Source organism: Schistocerca serialis, chromosome 4, assembly GCF_023864345.2.
Source record: "Schistocerca serialis cubense isolate TAMUIC-IGC-003099 chromosome 4, iqSchSeri2.2, whole genome shotgun sequence".
NCBI lineage: Eukaryota > Metazoa > Arthropoda > Insecta > Orthoptera > Acrididae > Schistocerca > Schistocerca serialis.
In genome coordinates, this window is record NC_064641.1 from 436,736,716 (window position 1) to 436,757,278 (window position 20,563).

Below are 20,563 nucleotides of genomic sequence, written 5' to 3' on the forward strand. Positions count from 1 at the left end.
GGATGTTTGAGTCCATTACTGTATTTTCTTCTTCTTCTGATTGCACATTATTTTGTTCCAGTATTTGTTGTACTTGTTGTTTGATGTTATCTAATTCTGACTGGGGTATCCTGTTATTTTTTATTATTCCACGGATCTGATCAGCTAGTCGTTGTTCTGTTAAAAATTTTAATTCTGGGTATCTGGTAATAAATGTTGTGTATACTTGTGATCTGTATCCAGTTGTGTTGGTTCCTAGGTTTGTTGCTTGGTAATAACAGAACATGAGGTGTCGATTAACTTCATCTGACCATCTCATCCTCTGTCTTTGTTTTCCTTCTAGGGTGGTTGCAGGAAGCATATCCTGCAAAACACCTCTATTTGGATTTAAATCATTTTCCAGTTGACTAGCAGTGTCGTTACCATTGTGGGCGGGCATAGGGTTCAAGCGTCGTCCCCGACCATGACGGCGCTTGTCCGAGGCTTCATTAGTTCTGTCCTGAACCAACTAATCACACTAAAAGGGGGGTTAGCCCTATTAGTGGTTTGTTCTTTTCGTCGCCTTTTACGACTGGCAGAACATACCGGAGGCCTATTCTTTTCCCAGGCCTCCATGGGATTTATTATTATTATTATTATTATTAGTATCATTAACAAATATAGATTAAAATATATAATTATTGTTTATTACTGTCTCCAGCTGCGCAATGCGCCCCTGATCCAATATTAGAATAGCAGGACAAGGACACCAAGATACACTATGCGATCAAAAGTATTCGGACACCCCCAAAAAACATACATTTTTCATATTAGGTGTATTGTGCTGCCACTTGCGGCCAGATACTCCTTAACAGCGATCTCAGTAGTCATCAGACATAGTGAGAGAGCTGAATGGGGCGCTCCGCGGAACTCACGGTCTTCGAACGTGGTCAGGTAATTCCGTGTCACTTATGTCATACGTCTGTACGCGAGATTTCCACCCTCCTAAACATCCCTAGCTCCACTGTTTCCGAAGTGATAGTGAAGTGGAAACGTGAAGGGACACTTACGGCTCAAAAGCGTAAGGATAACCTCATCTGTTGACTGACAGAGACCGCCGGCATATGAAGAGGGTCGTAATGTGTAACAAGCTGCCATCTATCCAGACCATCACACAGGGATCCTAAACTGCATCAGGATCCATTGCAAGTACTATCACAGTTAGGGGGGAGGTGAGAAAACATGGATTTCATGGTAGAGCTGCTGCTCATAAGCCACACATCACGCCGGTAAATGCCAAACAACGCCTCGCTTTGTGTAAGCAGCGTAAACATTGGAGGATTGAACAGTGGAGTGACGAATCACGGTGGACAATGTGGCGATCCGATGGCAGGGTGTGGGGAAGGCGAATGCCCGGTGAACGTCATCTGGCAGCATGTGTGAAAATCGGAGGCGGTAGTGTTACGGTGTGGTCGTGTTTTTCATGGAGGGGACTTGCCGTCCTTGTTGTTTTGCGGCACTATCACAGCACAGGCCTAAATTGATGTTTTAAGCACCTTCTTGCTTCCTACTGTTGAAGAGCAGCTATTCATAATGTACGACCTGTGGCGTGTGGGTTACATGACAATAACATCCCTGAAATGGATTGGCCTGCACAGAGTCCTGACCTGAATCGTATAGAATACCTTTGAGATGTTTTGGATCGCCGACGTCGTGCCAGGCCTCACAGATCGACATAGATACCTCTCCTCAGTGCAGCATTCCGTGAAGAATGGGCTGCCATTCACCAAGAAACCTTCCAGCACCTGATTGAACTTATGCTTGCGAGAGTCGAAGGTGTCATCAAGCATTACCAATGGAGGGCACCACGAACTTGTAAATCATTTTCAGCCAGGTGTCCGAATACTTTTGATCACATAGTGTACTATTGTCCACACTGCCAGAGCAGCAGCCCGCAGATTGACTTCCTGATTTATCTGAACTGATCAGCTACACTGTACCACTGCTACTGCAGCAGCCACAGGTGTTCAACGACACCACTCCACCGCCTCAACAGCAGTAGCAGCAGCAGCCGCCTCCAGTCGAGCTACCGCAGCTCACAGAACCGCAGGCAAGTCAGCCATTAAGAGTGCTACTATCCGCCAGCACACATAATGTTACTGTGTGTCGATTAAACGAATAAACATGGGTCTGGATCCTATTAATGACGTTGCCATGGAGAATGAAGTTGAAAACGTGCAGTGCATTGATTCCAGAGTTAATGCTCACGGTACAAGTGCAATACATGTGCAGTGATGTGTGATGGGCTACATAAGGAATAATATGACAAAGGAATGTGATGCATTGCATACTCCAACAGGCGTTCAAATGATAGAAATGTATGATGAGGCCTCATTAGAATTGATATCATATGGTCCGAATAAATACTTAAAACATCCAAGAGTTGTGAAATTAGGTAATATGTACCACGGAATATCGATGGGTACAGAAAGATTGTGCCACTGGCTTGCTGGGAGTCTGTAGACTATTTGACCAAAAATAGTGTTACAATGAATCAAGTGGAGCAGTGTATGAAGTAATGATTTTCACGGGTTTGAAGCTGGGTTCCATCGCCCTGACGACAACACAATATTTCGGCGGGCCATCTGGCCGCCATCTTCAGGTGAGATTGAGTGCACAATCACGCCGGAACTGAAGAGACCTCATTTTTTTTCCTTTATTGTACTTTTATTCCCCTGCCCCATATGGGCAGGGGACGGCTGTCAGCAGCACAATCCGCCGCTCTTCAGCCGTGAGATCTCAGATTCGGCGGCTCCTTTATACCGCGGGTACTGGCCGTTGCGCGTGCGCGAGCAACGGAAGAGCTGCCCTCTGTGAGGCGAGGAATTGCAGCGGCGCCAGCGGTGAAAACTGTCAAAAGCGAGGAATCGCAAAATTAAAATGCAGCCGGTCGGAAACCAGACCGTTGTTGTTTTATCTGTGATAAAATAGGATTCCACGTCTTACTTAAAGGAAAACCTTTATCTCTATTAATAATATCATCAGACAGACGCATTTCAATTGATTCTTTCAATACGCAATCCCAGTAACGGGAAGCCGAGGCAATAATTTGTGTCTCATTATACGACATATGGTGCCCTTCATTAAGACAGTGTTCAGCAACGGCTGATTTTTCCGGCTGGAGCAGACGTGTATGCCGTTGATGTTCCACACATCGATCTTGAACTGTACGAACAGCCTGTCCAATGTAGGCCTTTCCGCAGTGCCAGGGGATCTTGTATACCCCAGGCTTCCTCAGACCCAAATCATCTTTAACCGATCCAAGAAGGGATCGAGTTTTGGCCAAAGGCATAAGGACGCTTTTAATATCATATTTCCTGAGGATTCTTCAAAATTTCGAAGAAATACTTCCCGCGAAGGGTAAAAAAGAAACTGATTTGGAGGATTCCTCGCTTTTGACAGTTTTCACCGCTGGCGCTGCGCGGCAATTCTTCGCCTCACAGAGGGCAGCTCTTCCGTTGCTCGCGCACGCGCAACGGCCGGTACCCGCGGTATAAAGGAGCCGCCGAATCTGAGGTCTCTTCAGTTCCGGCGTGATTGTGCACTCAATCTCACCTGAAGATGGCGACCAGATGGCCCGCCGAAATACTGTGTTGTCGTCAGGACGATGGAACCCTGCTGCAAACCCGTGACAATCATCAGTATTTGATACGCCGGGAAAATCTACTTATCACAGTGTGTGAAGTACTGTGTACCCCCTGTACCAAAGTGTATGACTGTAGGTCAAAACTGGAGAGGGTGAGTTCATAGCGCATTGGCTTAAATGCGAAAGAAGCAGAATTCAAGGCCTACAGGCTGGGAACTGCTTCCAAAATTTTTTCAGTATGTTTCCTACAGAGTTGCTTCTTTCATGCGCACTCACTGTACTCACGTAAGTTAACGACGAACACAAATGATCATAGCCTTGTTCATTATAATGATGAATTTCCAGTAGAGGCCCATGATTCGTCTTTTATTTTTATTATAGTTGCATACATGGCTGCAAATAATCTATACAAACAGCGATTGATGAATAGCTCACCTAGTAGCAAAGGGCTTACATACTGAGGTGAATAGCAGCAGGTGAAGTGAAGAAGCAGCAGCAGGCACATTCTGTGGCAACTATGTTGTTTAACAGTAGCTACAGTTTAAACAATGTATGCTATAAATGCAGCAGTGTCAGTGTGATATCTAACTGGGAATTGTATACAGTGGTTTTATTAGGAGATCCATGATTTTGTGACATTAAAGAGACATTGTTCATGAATGCGAGTACGTGATATGTCAATGCGTATTACTGCTTTGTTCCATGACAACGTTTACTCTGTGTCAGTAACGCTGGAAGATCATACGGTCACAGCAGGAGACTTACCTGGAACTACTAAAACATTTAACACCAGAGAGCGCATACAACTGTAGTAACAGACTTTTAAGAATCTAATATGCAGAAGTTATTCTATAAAGCATGCTGTAGACTGTCGACTAAGGTGGCAATCGTATGACCACCGATTCTCAGAGATATTGGTGAGTAAACTGTTGGAGTCTGTTAGCCAAGCTAAGTGCCCATCGGAAGAAGCCATCGCTCAGCTGAATTGTTCATTCTGCGGAGGAATAAAATGGTTCAAATGGCTCTGAGCACTATGGGACTCAACTGCTGTGGTCATCAGTCCCCTAGAACTTAGAACTACTTAAACCTAACTAACCTAAGGACATCACACACATCCATGCCCGAGGCAGGATTCGAACCTGCGACCGTAGCAGTCGCACGGTTCCTGACTGCGCGCCTAGGACCGCGAGACCACCGCGGCCGGCTGCGGAGGAATAGAAGTAGAAATGTATGAGTCGTGTGTGCCAGGAGTAGTCACAGGAGTGTGATCGTATTTAAGTCTGTTCGTATACCCTGCAATACTTAACTGTTTATAAATAGTTTTGGAGCTACACGTATGTGCCAATGCGAGTGCGTAGTCATCTTGAAGACCGAGCATACGAAACATTCCCTTCACGTGAGTCTTGTAGTAGCTGACTGGTCCAGCAATGATGATGATGCTGGAAGTGAGAGGAGGAATAAGAACGGATCATTACTTCCTGATACCGTACATACATCGAATATAGAATCTTCAGATTGTGGGAAGACTAATTTTGTTCTAACACTGTTAATACATCCTGAGGCGGTCCGCTTCGAGCATGTATACGTTTTTTTCAAAAACCCAGTTTCAGCCAAAACATCAGCTATTGAAGAAGATATTGCATGGCATTGAGCGAATAAAGTACCAGACATTCAGAGAAAGCAGCTCTATTCCGCCACCTGAAAATGTGAAGCCAAACAGCATATTTGCATTGGATGACGTCAGTGTGGAAAAGCAGTGTGTGGACCGGTAATACCTCTGCTTTGGGCACCAAATGTAAGTCGACATATTTTATTTGAGCCAGACACACCCAAGGATCCTGAAGTAGTTGATCCTCGATAATGCAAACCTTATTATAGCTTTCAATCAGGGCAATCTGAATTTAAAGCAAATTTATCAAGCTCATGTAGGAGTCAACATGTTATTCAACAAATCAGTCAACATATTCGGGAGTACTGGAATAAGTCGCAGTATTGTTTCTTGGTTATTGATAAAATGCGGAAATTGAATGAGGGTTGATGCAGAGAAATCTTCGATGAAATTCTGCGTAAAAGGCAGTGTACCAGAAGGTAAACCTGACATTATATTTTAGGCTATGGACAAATTCGCACATATGCATGGCATGAAGCGGAAGTCAAACATACATCTACACATCCACAGAAAAACTGAGGCCATCAGCATAACATCAACGAAATTGGATAGCGGTGTCAAAGCAGCAGATGCAATAGTAGAATCTCATCTGAATGACAGACTCCAGCAAGATGAACAAACAATCAACACACGGTTAACAGAATAGGATGGCATTATCAAGATAACACTTACGAAAGTCGAAGAGTTGCGTGACAGAATTCAGCCGTATGAGGAGTATGTAGGGGGAGAAACTAAAGCAGTCAACGGTAGTGTCAGTGCACGATTAACAGAACTGGGTGGAATTAAATTTTCACTCTGCAGTGGAGTGTGCGCTGATACGAAACTTCCAGGCAGATTAAAACTGCATGCCGGACAGACACTCGAATTCTGGACCTCGCCTTTCGCGGGCAAGTGCTCTACCAACTGAGCTACGCAAGCACGACTCACGATCCGTCCCCTCAATTTTATTTCCGCCACTACCTCGTCTCCTACCTTCCAAACTTCACAGCATTTCTCTTCCGAAACTTGCAGTACTGGAAGAAAATTTCACTCTGAAGCGGAGTGTCCGCTGATATGAAACTTCCTGGCAGCGTAAAACTGTATGCCAGACCGAGACTCGAACAGGAGGTTTTATATCAGCGCTCACTCCGCTGCTTCATTCTGGAAACATCCCCCACGCTGTGGCAAAGCCATGTCTCCGCAGTATCCTTTCTTCCAGGAGTGTTAGTTCGGCAAGTTTCGCAGGAGAGCATCTGTGAAGTCTGGAAGGTAGGAGACGAGGTACTGGCTGAATTAAAGCTGTGAGGACGCGTCGTGAGTTGTGCTTTTGGGCATCTCAGTCGGTAGAGCACTTGCCCACGAAAGGCAAAGATCCCGTGTTCGAGTCTCTGTGCGGCACACAGTTTTAATGTGTCAGGAATTTTCAAATTTGCAACTTGACTGGAACAATGGCAATGTTAGTCTGCTGCAGCGTATGTACTCGATGGTTCGTTCTTCTTACTATTAACGCAATGCATTTGGATGTATTCGCAGGTCACTGAAGTTCAAAGCATTAGCACCGGCTGTCATGACCAACTGCTCTATGCAAAACTAAAACATTAAGATGGACCCTATAAACCTCTGTATTTATTTCAATCGCCAGACTGTTTCCCTTCAAACACAGTGGTGTATGCGTTATTTTTGCATGATCATGTTATTAATTCTCACTTCTCGTGGAACTGTGCAACAAAATAAATGTGGCGGTGCTACTTCAGACCAGAGACGGCCCATAGTGGCAACTCAAAGTGTGACCATGGACATGCAGATATTTTACGATGTTCGTGGACAGTTTTTGTTTAAATATGTTTTATTCCTTGTATTCGAAAACACTGGATGAGTATTGACAACGTTCTCAACAACCTTCGCTCGATCCAACCCATTTAGAAAAGGTAAAGAGAGCCTAGACTCACCATACAGCTGCCTAATTAGCCCACAATTACCTCAGAAAGTGGTAGATGACGACGTACTCCAGTAAGAAGAAATGGTGACATCACTCTGAATCTACAATAATAACGACAACATTGCTTACGTCGAATTCGATTAAAAAGTTGTGTGTCTCCATGACATATTGAAAAGTGCATCAGTAAGAAACCTTGAAGATTATAACTGCCCAGAAATTAGCGGACTCAAGAAAAAGTGTGGTGGTGCACACATAAGTGATTATATTTGTGCTTCAGGAAACATACAAATACCTCTAAGATGGATTATCGGTAAATGAAGTCCTTTTTGAAAACAGTTTTTTTTACTACCTCCTCCTCTTACAGGGTTCAAGTAAGTATTCATTATACGTTGCCTGTGCGGTTTAATGAGTACCGGGTTTATAAATCTAGAAGCTTCCTCAATACGTTTTGGAAGTGATACCTGTCCACAGCCACCAGTATCCGAGGGCTTCTCTGTACAGGATAAGTGGCTGACCATTTACACGGTCCACTCACATTACGTGACCACAGGTCTACGTTCGGCATCAGTCTGCAATAATCACTCAGTGATAGCAGGTAGCAGCACTAGCAATGGAAGGTATGTAAAGCATGTTGAGGGGATGCAGGAAACAGTGCAGTCACTGTCGTAATGCAGAAATGTGCGCGATTTATCTGGTGTGTATAAATGCATGGTCGTTGGATTTTGGGCCAAGAGTGGAAACATTTCCAAAATAGTTAAGTTTGTAAATGGTCTGCATATTGGCGTGGTTCAAAGTATACCGTCCATGGCAAAATGGCTCCATCCTAAATCAGCACCGAGGCAACTGTGGTACGCCACAGGCCACAGATGACATGCGTGAAGGATAGCTGTGGAGATGTGTACAAAGCCAATGATGTTGCTATGTATCTAATGAGTGGCAACAAGTGACCTTTTGAGACGCATTACAGTCACTTGGCCATCGGTATGTACGGTGTAAACTTCTGGAAGCGAACTTCTTGCAATGATCTTTTGAAGGATCCAGGCTGGAGGGCATTCCCTGAGTGATCTCATCTTTCTGAAAGGCAAAATGGATCAACACAAGTAAGCATCCGTCCTTGGGGACAATTTTCACCCCTACATGCAGTTTTTTTCCTTGACATTATCACATCTACCAGCAGGACGATGCAACATGTCACACGCCTCACAGGGTACGTGTGTGGTTTAAGGGAGCACCAAGATGAGTTTACCAAACTCCCCTGGCCCCAAACACCTCGGATTAAAACCCAATCGATTGTTTGTCAGGCCACCTGTACTGGGCTGTTTGTTCCATGATCCTCAGCCGAGAAATCTACCACAGTTGGCCAGAACACTGGAGTCGGCATGGCACGATATCACTGCTGGTATTTTCCAGAACTTCATTGGCTCTCTTTCTGCACATCCCGCAGCGGTCTGCACTACAAAAGGTCTTTACTCAGGCTTTTGACAGTGTAATATATGAACTGAGGTAAGCATCTCTTCAGGAAAATGTTCAGTCTTCGTCATCATTGCATCATCCATGTCATAACTCCATTTGAATACTGCATGTCTGAGCCAGAGATTGGCCTGAGCTGCCTCAACTGGCTGGGCCCAGATTAGCAGCAGCTGCGCACGTCTGCACTTGCCGCCAGCAATATTGCAACAGTGTGGGCAGGACTCTTGTGATAGCAGCTGGTGGCTGCTTGCTGTTGTTGACACATGAGTGAGTGTGCAACGATTCTGCCATTGATAAAGAAGTCCTGCACACTATTGGAAGAATATTCACCGGATGTATGGCAGCCCACGCATGTCCTTGCACGCTGTGTAGTACACACATACGCTAAAATATAACAACAGCGTCATAGTTGCAAAGCAGATGCAGAAATACTTTTATTTTGATCACAGGATGCTACGGCGCGATAAGGGTGAACACTGACTCGCTCGCATTCCTAAACGCTGTAATGACCCTGCCTGTATGGCGTTAAGTGTTTTCGTTTCTTATTGGCTGAATGTGAGGCACTCGCCTATAAAAAGGGGTGTTCTCAGTAGTAACCATTCCTTTCATGCCCTACTGAGTAGATTGGCTGGAGAAAATCTCTTGTGGTTCTCAATACAAACCATCCCAGCATTACTGGAGCTTGTCAGCGTTCTGTGTGTGCTATGAAGCATCGCATTGTAGCTGCTGACTTCGATATACCACCAATAAGAGGTCCAGAATGATTCTACAGGTATGTGGAGATCACTTCATATTGTTTTGGTTTTTCTATGTGTTAATATTTTTTAGCTGCAATCTGGTGGCTAATTTCTTCTTCTTCTTCTTCTTGTGTTGCAGATGAGAGCATACTGTCACCCCTTTCGAGCGACAGTGTTCTCGAGGATCTTGTCAGGCAGCTTGACGCTCCAGAGGATGGTGGTTGGATAAATCCAAACTCATGTGAATGTAAGCACTCGTTTCTCTCTCTCTCACTCCCTCTCCATGTGTGCGAATAATAACGCCGTTGTCAAACGTTAAGCTTTTTGTTTCTGTCGTCGAATTCTTCAGTGAGGTAGCTGCCATGGGTGTGGTAGGGAAACCACACGCAAGGGTGTCGAAGGGATTGCTTAGCCCTCAGACGCTAGATCTGTCGAGAGGCTGATTTGGTGCCGAAGTTTCTGATACGTGCATTTGTAACGTGCTCAATAAAGTTGCGCGGGTGGCACCGCTGGTGTTGCAGAACAAAGGGGTCTTATAGCGACCCTTCGCCGTTTTATTCACACACGTGTTAATGTTGCACTCCCACGTGATCACGCCACAGGATGGCGTCAAAGAAGAGGGTTGAAGAAGCGTAAGTACCCTTTGCTGCTTCTGATCACGTTCAAAGTTCATCGAGTGGTTTCCAACGGTCCCAAGTGATGCTACCCTGTGCCCCAGAGCAAAGACTGCGATCGTACTACATCCCAAAGGGGTCTGATCACTTTCAAAGGGGTTGCAACTCCACGTTGTCCTTAGAGTAGGGTTTAAACGCCCAAGGGGTAGCAGCAGAGTCGAAAGTTGTTAAGAACGTCGTCCTCTTGCTAATCGCACTCCTAACTGTCGTTTTCAAAAGCGAAATATGTCGGAATTGATCCCAAGGGAAGGCGTTGTGTCATTGACGCCTTTTATGCCACCCCATGAGGTCTTTCTGTATCGATTCTGAGCGCCGGTGTATCTGAAAAAGTTTTCCTCGGCCACCCAGAAGCACGCTGGATGTCACGGTTCTGACTTCCATAGCAAAGACGTCAACAAAGGAGCGAAATCTGAGTAAAGGGGGTTGTGATAACCTTCTCATCGTGTAATACGTCCACAGTGGTATCGGGCAGAATTGCAGTGAAATTTGGTGCCGATATGACATAAGTATCCCACCTTACAGCTCACTTGAACTTCTGAGCTGTGGCGTTTCTTTCGCTTGTGTCGACACCTTGTTGTTTGAAGCATCGCCGAGGTCAAGGGAAAAGTCGCAGGGCGCCACGCTTTTGCATGATTACAAAGGAAGCTTGTTGATATTTTTGACCGAAATTTCAAACTTATGCTTCTCAATGAAAGCAGTTATGGGGTTTCGAAAAAGTGTTCTTTTAAGTCTGTTTTGCAGTGTATTTTGCTGCCATTGGTAACGTTCAGTTACATACGATTACTTCCTATATTCATATTTTAGTAGTTTTTGACGGTGGCTGGTAAGATGAGGAAAAATATCGTGAACTGAAGATATTACGCTACGGGAAGCCTTTAGAGCTGACTTATCCGCCCGCCATTTTCAATTTCAAGGAGAGTACAGTCAAAATAGCTTTGAGCTTTCACGATTGATGTCTCTGGTGCTACTAGTTACTACATCTTTCTGATACTGAAACAGAATGTCCGTCAGTGTGGCGTAGCAGGATGTGGGTTCTGCTTGCGAATATTTTGTTTCGTTTCTCAGCGCGTGAGGCTGTGCGTGAGATGTACAGAGCATAGTTTCTAACCGTACTTTCACTAACGAATTACACTAAGGATATAAATATTGTGAGGGATGGCAGTACTCACCGAACCAAGTGAAACAAGTCCAATAAACATAGCTTTGGTAGCACACGCGCGATCTGAACCGCCTTTCATAGGAAGGGCTGAACGTGGCATCTGTTCATAACAATGCATCCTACTGCCATTCGGCATAGAGGCGCATGTCCACTAGCAGGTAACTTACGCAAGTAACTTCTGCAAGTACTTGCTGAGATGTTAACATTAGTACAAAAACTTGCTTAAGTTGACTTCTGCAAGTCGCTTCGGCAAGTTAATTTCACGAACTTGCTGCGAGTACTTGCTGACTGCATCCACTACAGTTCGCGTTGTGGGACAGGCAAGCTGTGTCGTGTGCACAAACCAGAGCAGCCGCCAGTGTTGTATCGTTATTGTTAAAGAAAAGCGTGACGAAAAACGAAAAGTTAAGAAAAAGAGAAGTGTTTGGGCAAAGAAATGGATACAGAGGCGTTCATGGTTAAGTTTCCAAGAAAAACTACTGAACGAACTGAAATCAGAGGACTTTGCTCAGATTACAAACTTTCTGAGAATGTCTTTTGCAAGTTTTGAACACCTCTTGTCAATTGTAGAATCAAATATTCGGAAACAGGATACAAATATGCGACAATCTATATCACCAAGAGATCGTCTTTTAATTACTCTTCGATTTTTAGCCAAAGGTATAAGAATAAAACACGTAAATGTCAAATAAATATTTATTGTCAATAGTCGTACATTTATATTTATTTCACTGAATTACTTGTTTTTTAATTTTCAGGCGATAGTTTTCACTCTTTTCCGAGTATCCGTTTGCACAATCCTCGAGTTGTTACGGACTGCTGTGTGGCTCGCTATGAATGTTTCAAAAGAGAATATTTGAAGGTTAGTATTTTGATATTTCATAACTCACACAAATAATTCGCTTAAGCAGAAAATTTACGAAACGGTTACCTTGTGGATGATGAACTTGGGCAGTATCAGAAATAATAATTACTTTCTCTGATGGTGTGCAGATGAAACTGCTTTCACCTGTCATCCAAGAATTAGTCATAGCTTTGTCTTCCTCAGATACTTCGAGTATTGCCTTTTGTATTATCCTTCATAATTTTTTTTCGACTTGACATTTGTGTTAATAACTTTAATTCCAATGCCACATAGTCTCCAAACACCTGATGTTCACCAACAGGTTTGTACATCGCTTCTGTTGCCTTGTTTAGAATAGTGTCTGAATTTTCCTCGGTATTTTTTTTCTTTTCAAAATTCTTCTTCCCTGTGCTTTTTCCTGGACTGTATCTGTCTCACACTCATTATCTTCCCTGGCGTTTTCTGATCGCTAAAATAAACATTGTAATGTAATATTTATCTTCAAAGGGATAAATTTCAGATATAATTTGGTTTTCTATAATTTTAGATACCTTCAACAGAAGAAGAACGGTTACAAATCGCTACTGGTTTTGAGAATTGATGGGATTTTCCAAACTGAATTGGCGCTATGGATGGAAAACATAGTCATACAGGCTCCCAAGAAAGAAGGCAGCGTGTACTTTAATCATAAAGGGAACCACAGTATTGTGCTATTGGCACTGACTGGACCTGACTACAGAGTTATATACTTCGATGTGGGCAGTAATGGTAGAATATCTGATGGAGTTTTTGATAATTGTTGACTGTCAGAATGTCTTGAGTCTAATTCTTTGAATGTACCAGTTCCTCGAAATCTACCTGGTAGAACTGTACAGATACCTTACGTCATTGTTGCTGATGACGCATTTCCTCTAAAAAATTATATTATGAAGACCTACCCTTTTAGAGGCCAACCAGTGCAAAATCGTGTGTTTAACTATATGCTCTCTAGAGCAAGAAATGTGCTGAAAACTTTTTTGGGCTCATATGCACACGTTTTCGAACATTACGAACGCAAATTCTTCTAAACCCAGAGAAATCGAGACAAATTGCCAAAGCGATTTGTGCTCTTCAAAACTTTTTACTCGCAAAAGAGAGTAGAAAGTCCGTTTACGCCCCACCTGGCACTTTTTATTCTCAAGATTTACAGACGCAAGGAGAATGGCGCAAAGATATATGGACAGAAACGAATATACTGCTAGAACCAATAAACAAACATAATTGGCCACAGATGGCCAAGGAAGCCAGAAATAAATTCACAAACTACTTTGTTTCACCAGAAGGGGAAGTAGCCTGGCAATACAGGCGCCTTTAAATTTTGATTGATTTCTGATGAGAGTGTAAACATAAATACATCTGTAATAAAAGTAATAAATACTATATGCAGAATATTAAATTTATTTCACTTACCATATTATCTTCGGTTTCTTTTGGTGTGTAGGAACGAAACATAAATTTAATGGAATCAAAGAATTGCCATTTACTTTTATATAAGTCGTCTGATCTTTGTCCACTTTTTCTTACCTTCGATTTATTTAGTTCTTGATTATACTGCGTACGCAAATTGTGGGTTTTCCCGTATTTCTGGCTCTGTAGTGTCGCATACTAATGCAATAATTTCCAATGCGTCTTGTTTTTTTAACCAATTTTCAAAGTCCATGTGTTGTTGTGTCCCACAACACGGGAAAACACTCCACTCGCTGAATAAGCCATTGTGTTTTTTTCACTCATTCACACGAACTTCAAAACTGACATTTCGTGCTGTATACACTTCTGCAAGCTCCGAAAAAACTTCCCCCAACTAGCAAGTCCAGCAAGCAATTGTAACAAGCTACGGAGAACCGTTTAGACTAGCTTGCGGAAGCTACTACTCCAAGTTGACGAAACTTGCGGAAGTCAACTTGCTGCGGGTGTTTCCACATGCAAAGAACTTGCAGAAGTAGCTTCTGCAAGCGGCTTGCGGAAGTTTACTTGCTAGTGGACACGCGCCTTAAGAAACCACGCACACTTTGAGGTACAGCACCCACCAGGACAATAGCTTGACTTACACCCTGCTAATGTGTGCTTTATCGGATCCACGTTTATTGGAATTGTTTTTGTTGTTTTGAGGAGTACTGCTGCCTATCGAAATATTAGACATTTGTTTCAACACCATGGATATGACAATGCGTGTTCCTTCTTACAATGTGTTCAGATAATCTGATTACACTTAATATTTAGTTCTCTGTCTGATATTTAAGACACTATTTTACAATGCTTTAGGCATATTACGGGTGTTAACAATAGACATCGGTAACTACTCAGTATAAGGGGCAGTCAAATGAAAAAGAGACAAAAGGAAAAAAACGAAGTAAACTGTTTATTATTTTATAAGTAGTCTCCGTCACTGTCAGTACATTAATCGTACTGTCAGACAAGACTGTCAACGCCTTCACGGAAAAATGTTTGCAGTTGCTTACGGAACGATGATTGTACCCAGCGTACACCTCTTCGTCCAAAGCAAATCGACGATCATGAATGTATTTATTCAGGGATCCAAAAATATGGAAATCACATGGGGAGAAATCCTGACTGTATGCAGGATATTTAAGGGCTTCCAAACGAAACATCTGCAGCGTGATCGAAACGACGTTGGCACATGTAGGCGGTCGTTATCCTGAACAGCGATATGCCACCCGTCAGCATTTCTGGTCGTTTGTACTATGCTGCAGAAGTTTCGCTGGGAAGCCAGGAAGCCACTGAAGGTCCTGTCTCACATAGGATACCTTATTAACAGTTATGATGATTAATTGTGAAATAATAAACATTTTACTCAGCTTGCTTTTCTCCATCTGTCTCATTATTATTTGACTGCACGTTGTACATTATCGTCACATGGGTGCGAAATTTAAAATTGTTTGCAGCAGCAAGTAATTGTAAGGCGATCAAAAAAGGAACAAGAGTTATGTTGTCACAGAAGCGACCAGTGACGAAGGTGAGACTTTATCTAAGCGCAGTGACGAGTCGGAAATATTTTGAGGTGAATCATCTACTCAGAGCTTAGTTCGCTTCGCCCGCGTGCGTGTGCGTGCGCATGTTGTGTGTGTGTGTGTGTGTGTGCGTGCGTGCGTGCATGACGGTATTCATTTGAAACTGTTGTTGGAGTCGACTCACCACTGGAATACGTGCTCTGACGTTACGCATTTAATTATTATCGCCTGCCTATTCTGTCCAGGACAAGTCTAACCACGATGAGATATCGGCACTCTGTATTTTCCGCTGATTCATAATAAAGCTACTACTATTTATTCTTGTTGTTCTTTGTACCCCCTGACGCGTTTCTAAATCATATCTTTCCGTTATTATCGGAGATTTAACCCTTTTAGATACTTGTTCTGACAACCCTGTTTGTATGCTCCCACTCCTCCTGTGCCGTAACTGTTTTAAATGCGATCACGATAAAGCGAAATAGAGCCATTCCGTTAATTGTGCAACGGCTACAGTGAAGAACATTACAACCACGGCAAAGGAATATTGTGGTAAAGAAACTTGTCATAGAAACTGGACGGACCTTTCGTTTCCAATTGAGTCTACAAAGGTCGTAGAAAAGGTATGATACATACAGAATTGTAGTAGGCAGGACACAACGAGGTTAAAAAATAATAACAAATTACAGCACATGATTAATACAAACACACAGGTTGCTACGAGATGTACAGAATGACGTTGCTGGGGAGAATGTTGTACTTTGGAATACTTCGCAGACTAGCCAGTCCTGTAATAGAAGTTTTACCCAGTCTTTTTCTTAAGTTACAAAAATAACTCCAGAAATGTAAGGTTTCACCAAATGTAAAAAACTGTTCCAAGGTACAGCATGCTCACGTACCTAGGAACAAACATGCTATTCAAATTTAAAAGTGTCTCGTCAGTAGTGTATTTAAAAGGCCATGTGTTTCACAAATTTTTTTACTAGACGCCAATAATCAGTAAGTCAAATCAAATTAGATGAAATATTATCAAAATCAAGTTACACGATAAAACATTTTTATTGGCAAAAAACACAGATTTTCACTTTCAAGATAAAGGAAAATTGTTAAGTCATTAAAGAAATCGTTTCGTTTGTAGGTATCTCATATTCTATGGTAGGAGTCATTCCCTTTGAAGATACACGATTTTGCACAACCGGCGAGGTATGGCTTAGTCATCGACACGATATTTAACTAGTTTTCAAAGTATACTGAATTTTACTCGCTATTAATCCCCAAAATAGCTTTGATAATCTATACTTACTTACTGGCGGGCGCTAGAGTCCTTGTACAACCTTGCCCTACTTTGTCACCTGCCTCCATTCTTCATCGCCATCACTTTCTTTCTCCAATTCCTGACTGCCAGTGCTTTGAGATCCTACTCCATATCTTCACGCCACCTTTTCCTGGGTCTTCCTCTTCTTCTCCATTCGGGCTTTCCTATAAACGCTTTCTTAACGCTCCGAGTTTTTGGCATTCTCTGTACATGTCTAGCCCATCTTATTATCCCTTGCTTGATTTTTACTACGGTATTCAATTGTCCAAAAATCATCTTCAGTTCCGCACTCACCCTTATTCTCCAGCTTCCTTCCTCTTTCATGGCCCGAAATATCTTTCTCAAAATCTTTCTTTCCTATCTCAATAACCAGCCTTCCTCCTTTGTGGCCATCGCCCAGCCTTTCGACCCATACATTGCTGTTGGTACTAATATAATCAAATATATTTGGATTTTTGCACTCGTACTATCATTTCTGATCTTCAGTACATTATGCAAGGAATAATAACATCGATTTTCACTTGCTATTCTTTGTTGAATTTCTGCTGCTGTCCTATACTATTATTATCGAACCTAAGTATTTAAACATCCCCACTCTTTGGCCCTTTTACCCATTTATTTTCATGGAAGTGTCTCCTCTATCCCCACCAGGATCTCCCATCATCATATACTTCGTTTTATCTACATTAACTTCGAGACCTAACTTCCGCGCTGATCCTTCCAGTGCAGCATGATTATCCTTCATAGCTCTGATATTCCTTGCAATTAAAATTACATCATTATGCCACCATCTGGACCTGCCGATTAATATTGTTTCATCAGGGTTTGTTGAAATTTGCCGAATTACCTTCTCTGGTGCTAAGTTAAAGAGTAGTGCAGAAATCACATTTCTCTACTGCAGGCCCCACGTCCTATTCTGACCTTGCAAACTGTCGCTTCCGTGGTTATTTGAGTCAGCGTTACCGATTTTAGCGGTATTCTAAAATCCTTCCTTAGCTTGTTTAAAATGAATGTACAGTTGCTTGTCATATTCAAAAAATTTCAAACCTGTGCTTAAATATGATATAGAGAACTCGTGATATTTACAAACACTGCACAAAACACAGCCTTACGATTCACAACAGCCGGCCGCGGTGGTCTAGCGGTTCTGGCGCTGCAGTCCGGAACCGCGGGACTGCTACGGTCGCAGGTTCGAATCCTGCCTCGGGCATGAGTGTGTGTGATGTCCTTAGGTTAGTTAGGTTTAAGTAGTTCTAAGTTCTAGGGGACTTATGACCTAAGATGTTGAGTCCCATAGTGCTCAGAGCCATTTGAACCATTTGATTCACAACAAAAACAGTGGAAAATTCGGAAACAGCTTATGGCGGTCTCCAGTGAGCGTTCCTTAATGTGATTTTAAAATCAGTCACTAGATGAAAAGAGCATGTGTTCGAGCTTATGAGGTGACAGGCTTTGGGGAGCGAATGTGATGACCGCAGTTTCTGTAGTAAAAATCGCGGCAAAGTGGCAGTCGAGAATCTGGCGTGTTTACATCTAACGTAAGATGGGTGTGTGTCAGCCGTCTTGACAGCAGCAAAATCGTCCTAGTTTCGGCACTGGCCGACAGATAGCGGTACTTTAAAATGAGTACGAGCAGTTTGGCGTCCAGCCACGTGACGGGGAACTCAACGGCCGGTACGCTGGCTCATGGCGGGCTTTCTCCGGGCCGCTTTTAGCATAGAGCTAAAGTGAATGTATGATGTAGAAATAAATAAAAAACTGATCCCAATGTGGCACAAAGGAGCTTGTAGGCTGATTTTAAAGCAGAAAAGTAGCCGGTTGTGCTCTTATAAACGCGCCTCCAGTCACCCTGGTAGTTTTTGAATTACAATACATTGAATATTTTAATAACTAAGTAAGATTGTAAATTGGATATCTTGGAGACGCTTTGACAAAATTTTACGAACGAGGTGTCAAATGAAAGGTCTGAATGAATAGTATTAAGATATCTATGTAACTTTTTTACATGTTTTAAAAATGCAAATGAGGAGCCGGAATGCTGTTTTCGTGATTAAAAATGCAGAATTTTGAAAAATAAAAAATAGGAACTATAAAGATAGCGGCAGTACAGAAAAGTAGACATAAGGAAATAGGTAATACAATACTAATCTGTTATTAATGCAGTGAAAGTATTTTAAAAAATGAAAAGTTCTATATGAAGAACACATAAATTTTAATAATATGTGAATGGGATCCTGTACAGAAATTCTGATGATGAATCTGAATTCAGCGGCAAATTTCCGTCTGAATAGAAGTGTTACATGCTTTTTATTGTACCTATATTTAGTGTAAAAAGTAAATTTTATGTGCAAACAAACTCGATTTGACCTCAGAGTGTTGAAACTGTGGGCTTTTTAGGGGGGGGGGGGCATTTTCTGTGGTAGCGGGCAGTCATTCGGTTGAGTTTGTAAGTAGGCTGTTTAGGTTTTCTTATTGGTAATGCCACGTAGCGCTCTGCATGAAAATCACTGGCAGTGCTGTGTGCAGTCTGTGGCTAGTTTGCATTGTTGTCTGCCATTGTAATGTTTTGAAGTAGTTTTTGTGAGATTAAAGATGACTTAGTATTTGGTTTCTTTGACAGTTACACGATTACATCACGACGCTACTAATGTGTGACACAATTTACATTGTTGCTTTTGTGCTGTATCTGCTTTATATCTGCTCACTTATGCTGTTGAGGTATGTTTATGATCAATAAGATGATGCTACCATATATGAGGAGAGTGATTACGTGTTTATATGTATATGAATAATGAATAGGAGTTAGGTACTCTGCTTTGTGAAAAAGGATGTTGGAAACCAAGAATCGTACTTTAAGAGTTATGAAGTGTGTGTAAATGCGTGAATGTATCACAATGCCGGCGAAAATTTTTTGTACACTGTTATATTTATTGGATTTTGTTTCTACACATTTGTAACGCAAATTCTCGATCTGTGAAATTTTTATATGAGACTATCACTGCAGTTGCAAACTGCTGTCATAAATATTCCGGTAAGGAAGCCAAGTGACCCAGGTGGCGCCCAGGTGTGCCAGTCGCCTGGAGAAAAAGCCATTAGGTAAAAAAAAAGGCCATTATCCTCGCTATTGGCATTTCTTTGTAGAAAGCATCGCAAATACGACACGCTCAAACTTAAAAACATATGATTACTCTGTGGAGGTCTTAATTTATGATATTTACTGAAATGCCTAATGAAATGACGAGAAATATTTTATGTCTATACACCTGATTATGACTGCTGTTTTTCTAGTTGAGAGATTTTTTTACTGCCTTATGAAATGCCATATGGCTAGTGAATGATGTTTCATGCCTTCCTTTGTACATATTTGCTCATTTTGTTTAATATCTAGTTTCTAGCTGCCTTGCAGCATTGGTTAAAATAAAATTTAGTAGATGTACTAATATCACTATTTTCTGTCTACAGACCCAGTAAAGAATAATTTTATGATGTACTTTCGCAGAAAAGAGAGCACAAATAGACATTTCCCTTCACAGGACTTGTAAAAATAATTTTTTAACGGTTTGGTAACTTGTCTGCTAGAGTAAGTCAAGATGATGCATCACTCTAGTGTTAAGATGTGACATAGGTATTAGACATGGCCATCTTTACTGTAATATTATTTCTGCTCGAACTTTGCCATGTTTAGGTATAAGTTATTGTAGTTGCTTCTGCTGTTTGCCAGGCATAGTTCTGCTGAATTTTACATTGTATTAAGCTAGTTTTACTATTGATTTATTTTTCTTGTTGCTGCTCATTGCCTGATATTAGTTGTATTTGCTTTGCTAATTTCTATAATGCTGCTTGCTTTGCCAATTTGCACTTTTTCTCATTGCTGTTTGTGTTAATTGTTTTGTGCTGCTGCATTGCTTTGTCCCTTAGTTTATGCATCTGAGCTCAGTAGATTTAAGTTAGCTTAAGATGGGGTAGGCTATATAAGAGAACGAGTTGTGATGAATTGGAAGAAATGCATTGAGAAGTTATAACAAAATGGTTTAGCCAAAAAAGTATTTTGAAAGAGGATATGAACCAAAAAGTAGGGTTTAGAGACAACAAGTTTAGGTAGGATTTTCTTGGAAATAAGTGATGAGGTAAGATAATGGAAAATAAATAATGAGGTAAGAAATATGTG

At 42.0% G+C, this 20,563-nt stretch overlaps 1 long non-coding RNA gene across 1 annotated transcript; it reads left to right on the plus strand.

Annotated features, from left to right (window-relative positions):
- The first annotated feature begins 9,249 nt into the window (after positions 1-9,249).
- LOC126473907 (uncharacterized) lies at positions 9,250-13,464 on the plus strand. The gene is made up of 4 exons (XR_007586536.1): positions 9,250-9,433; positions 9,538-9,645; positions 11,990-12,093; positions 12,623-13,464. It is a non-coding gene; the product is annotated as an uncharacterized LOC126473907 (long non-coding RNA).
- The last annotated feature ends 7,099 nt before the right edge of the window (positions 13,465-20,563 follow it).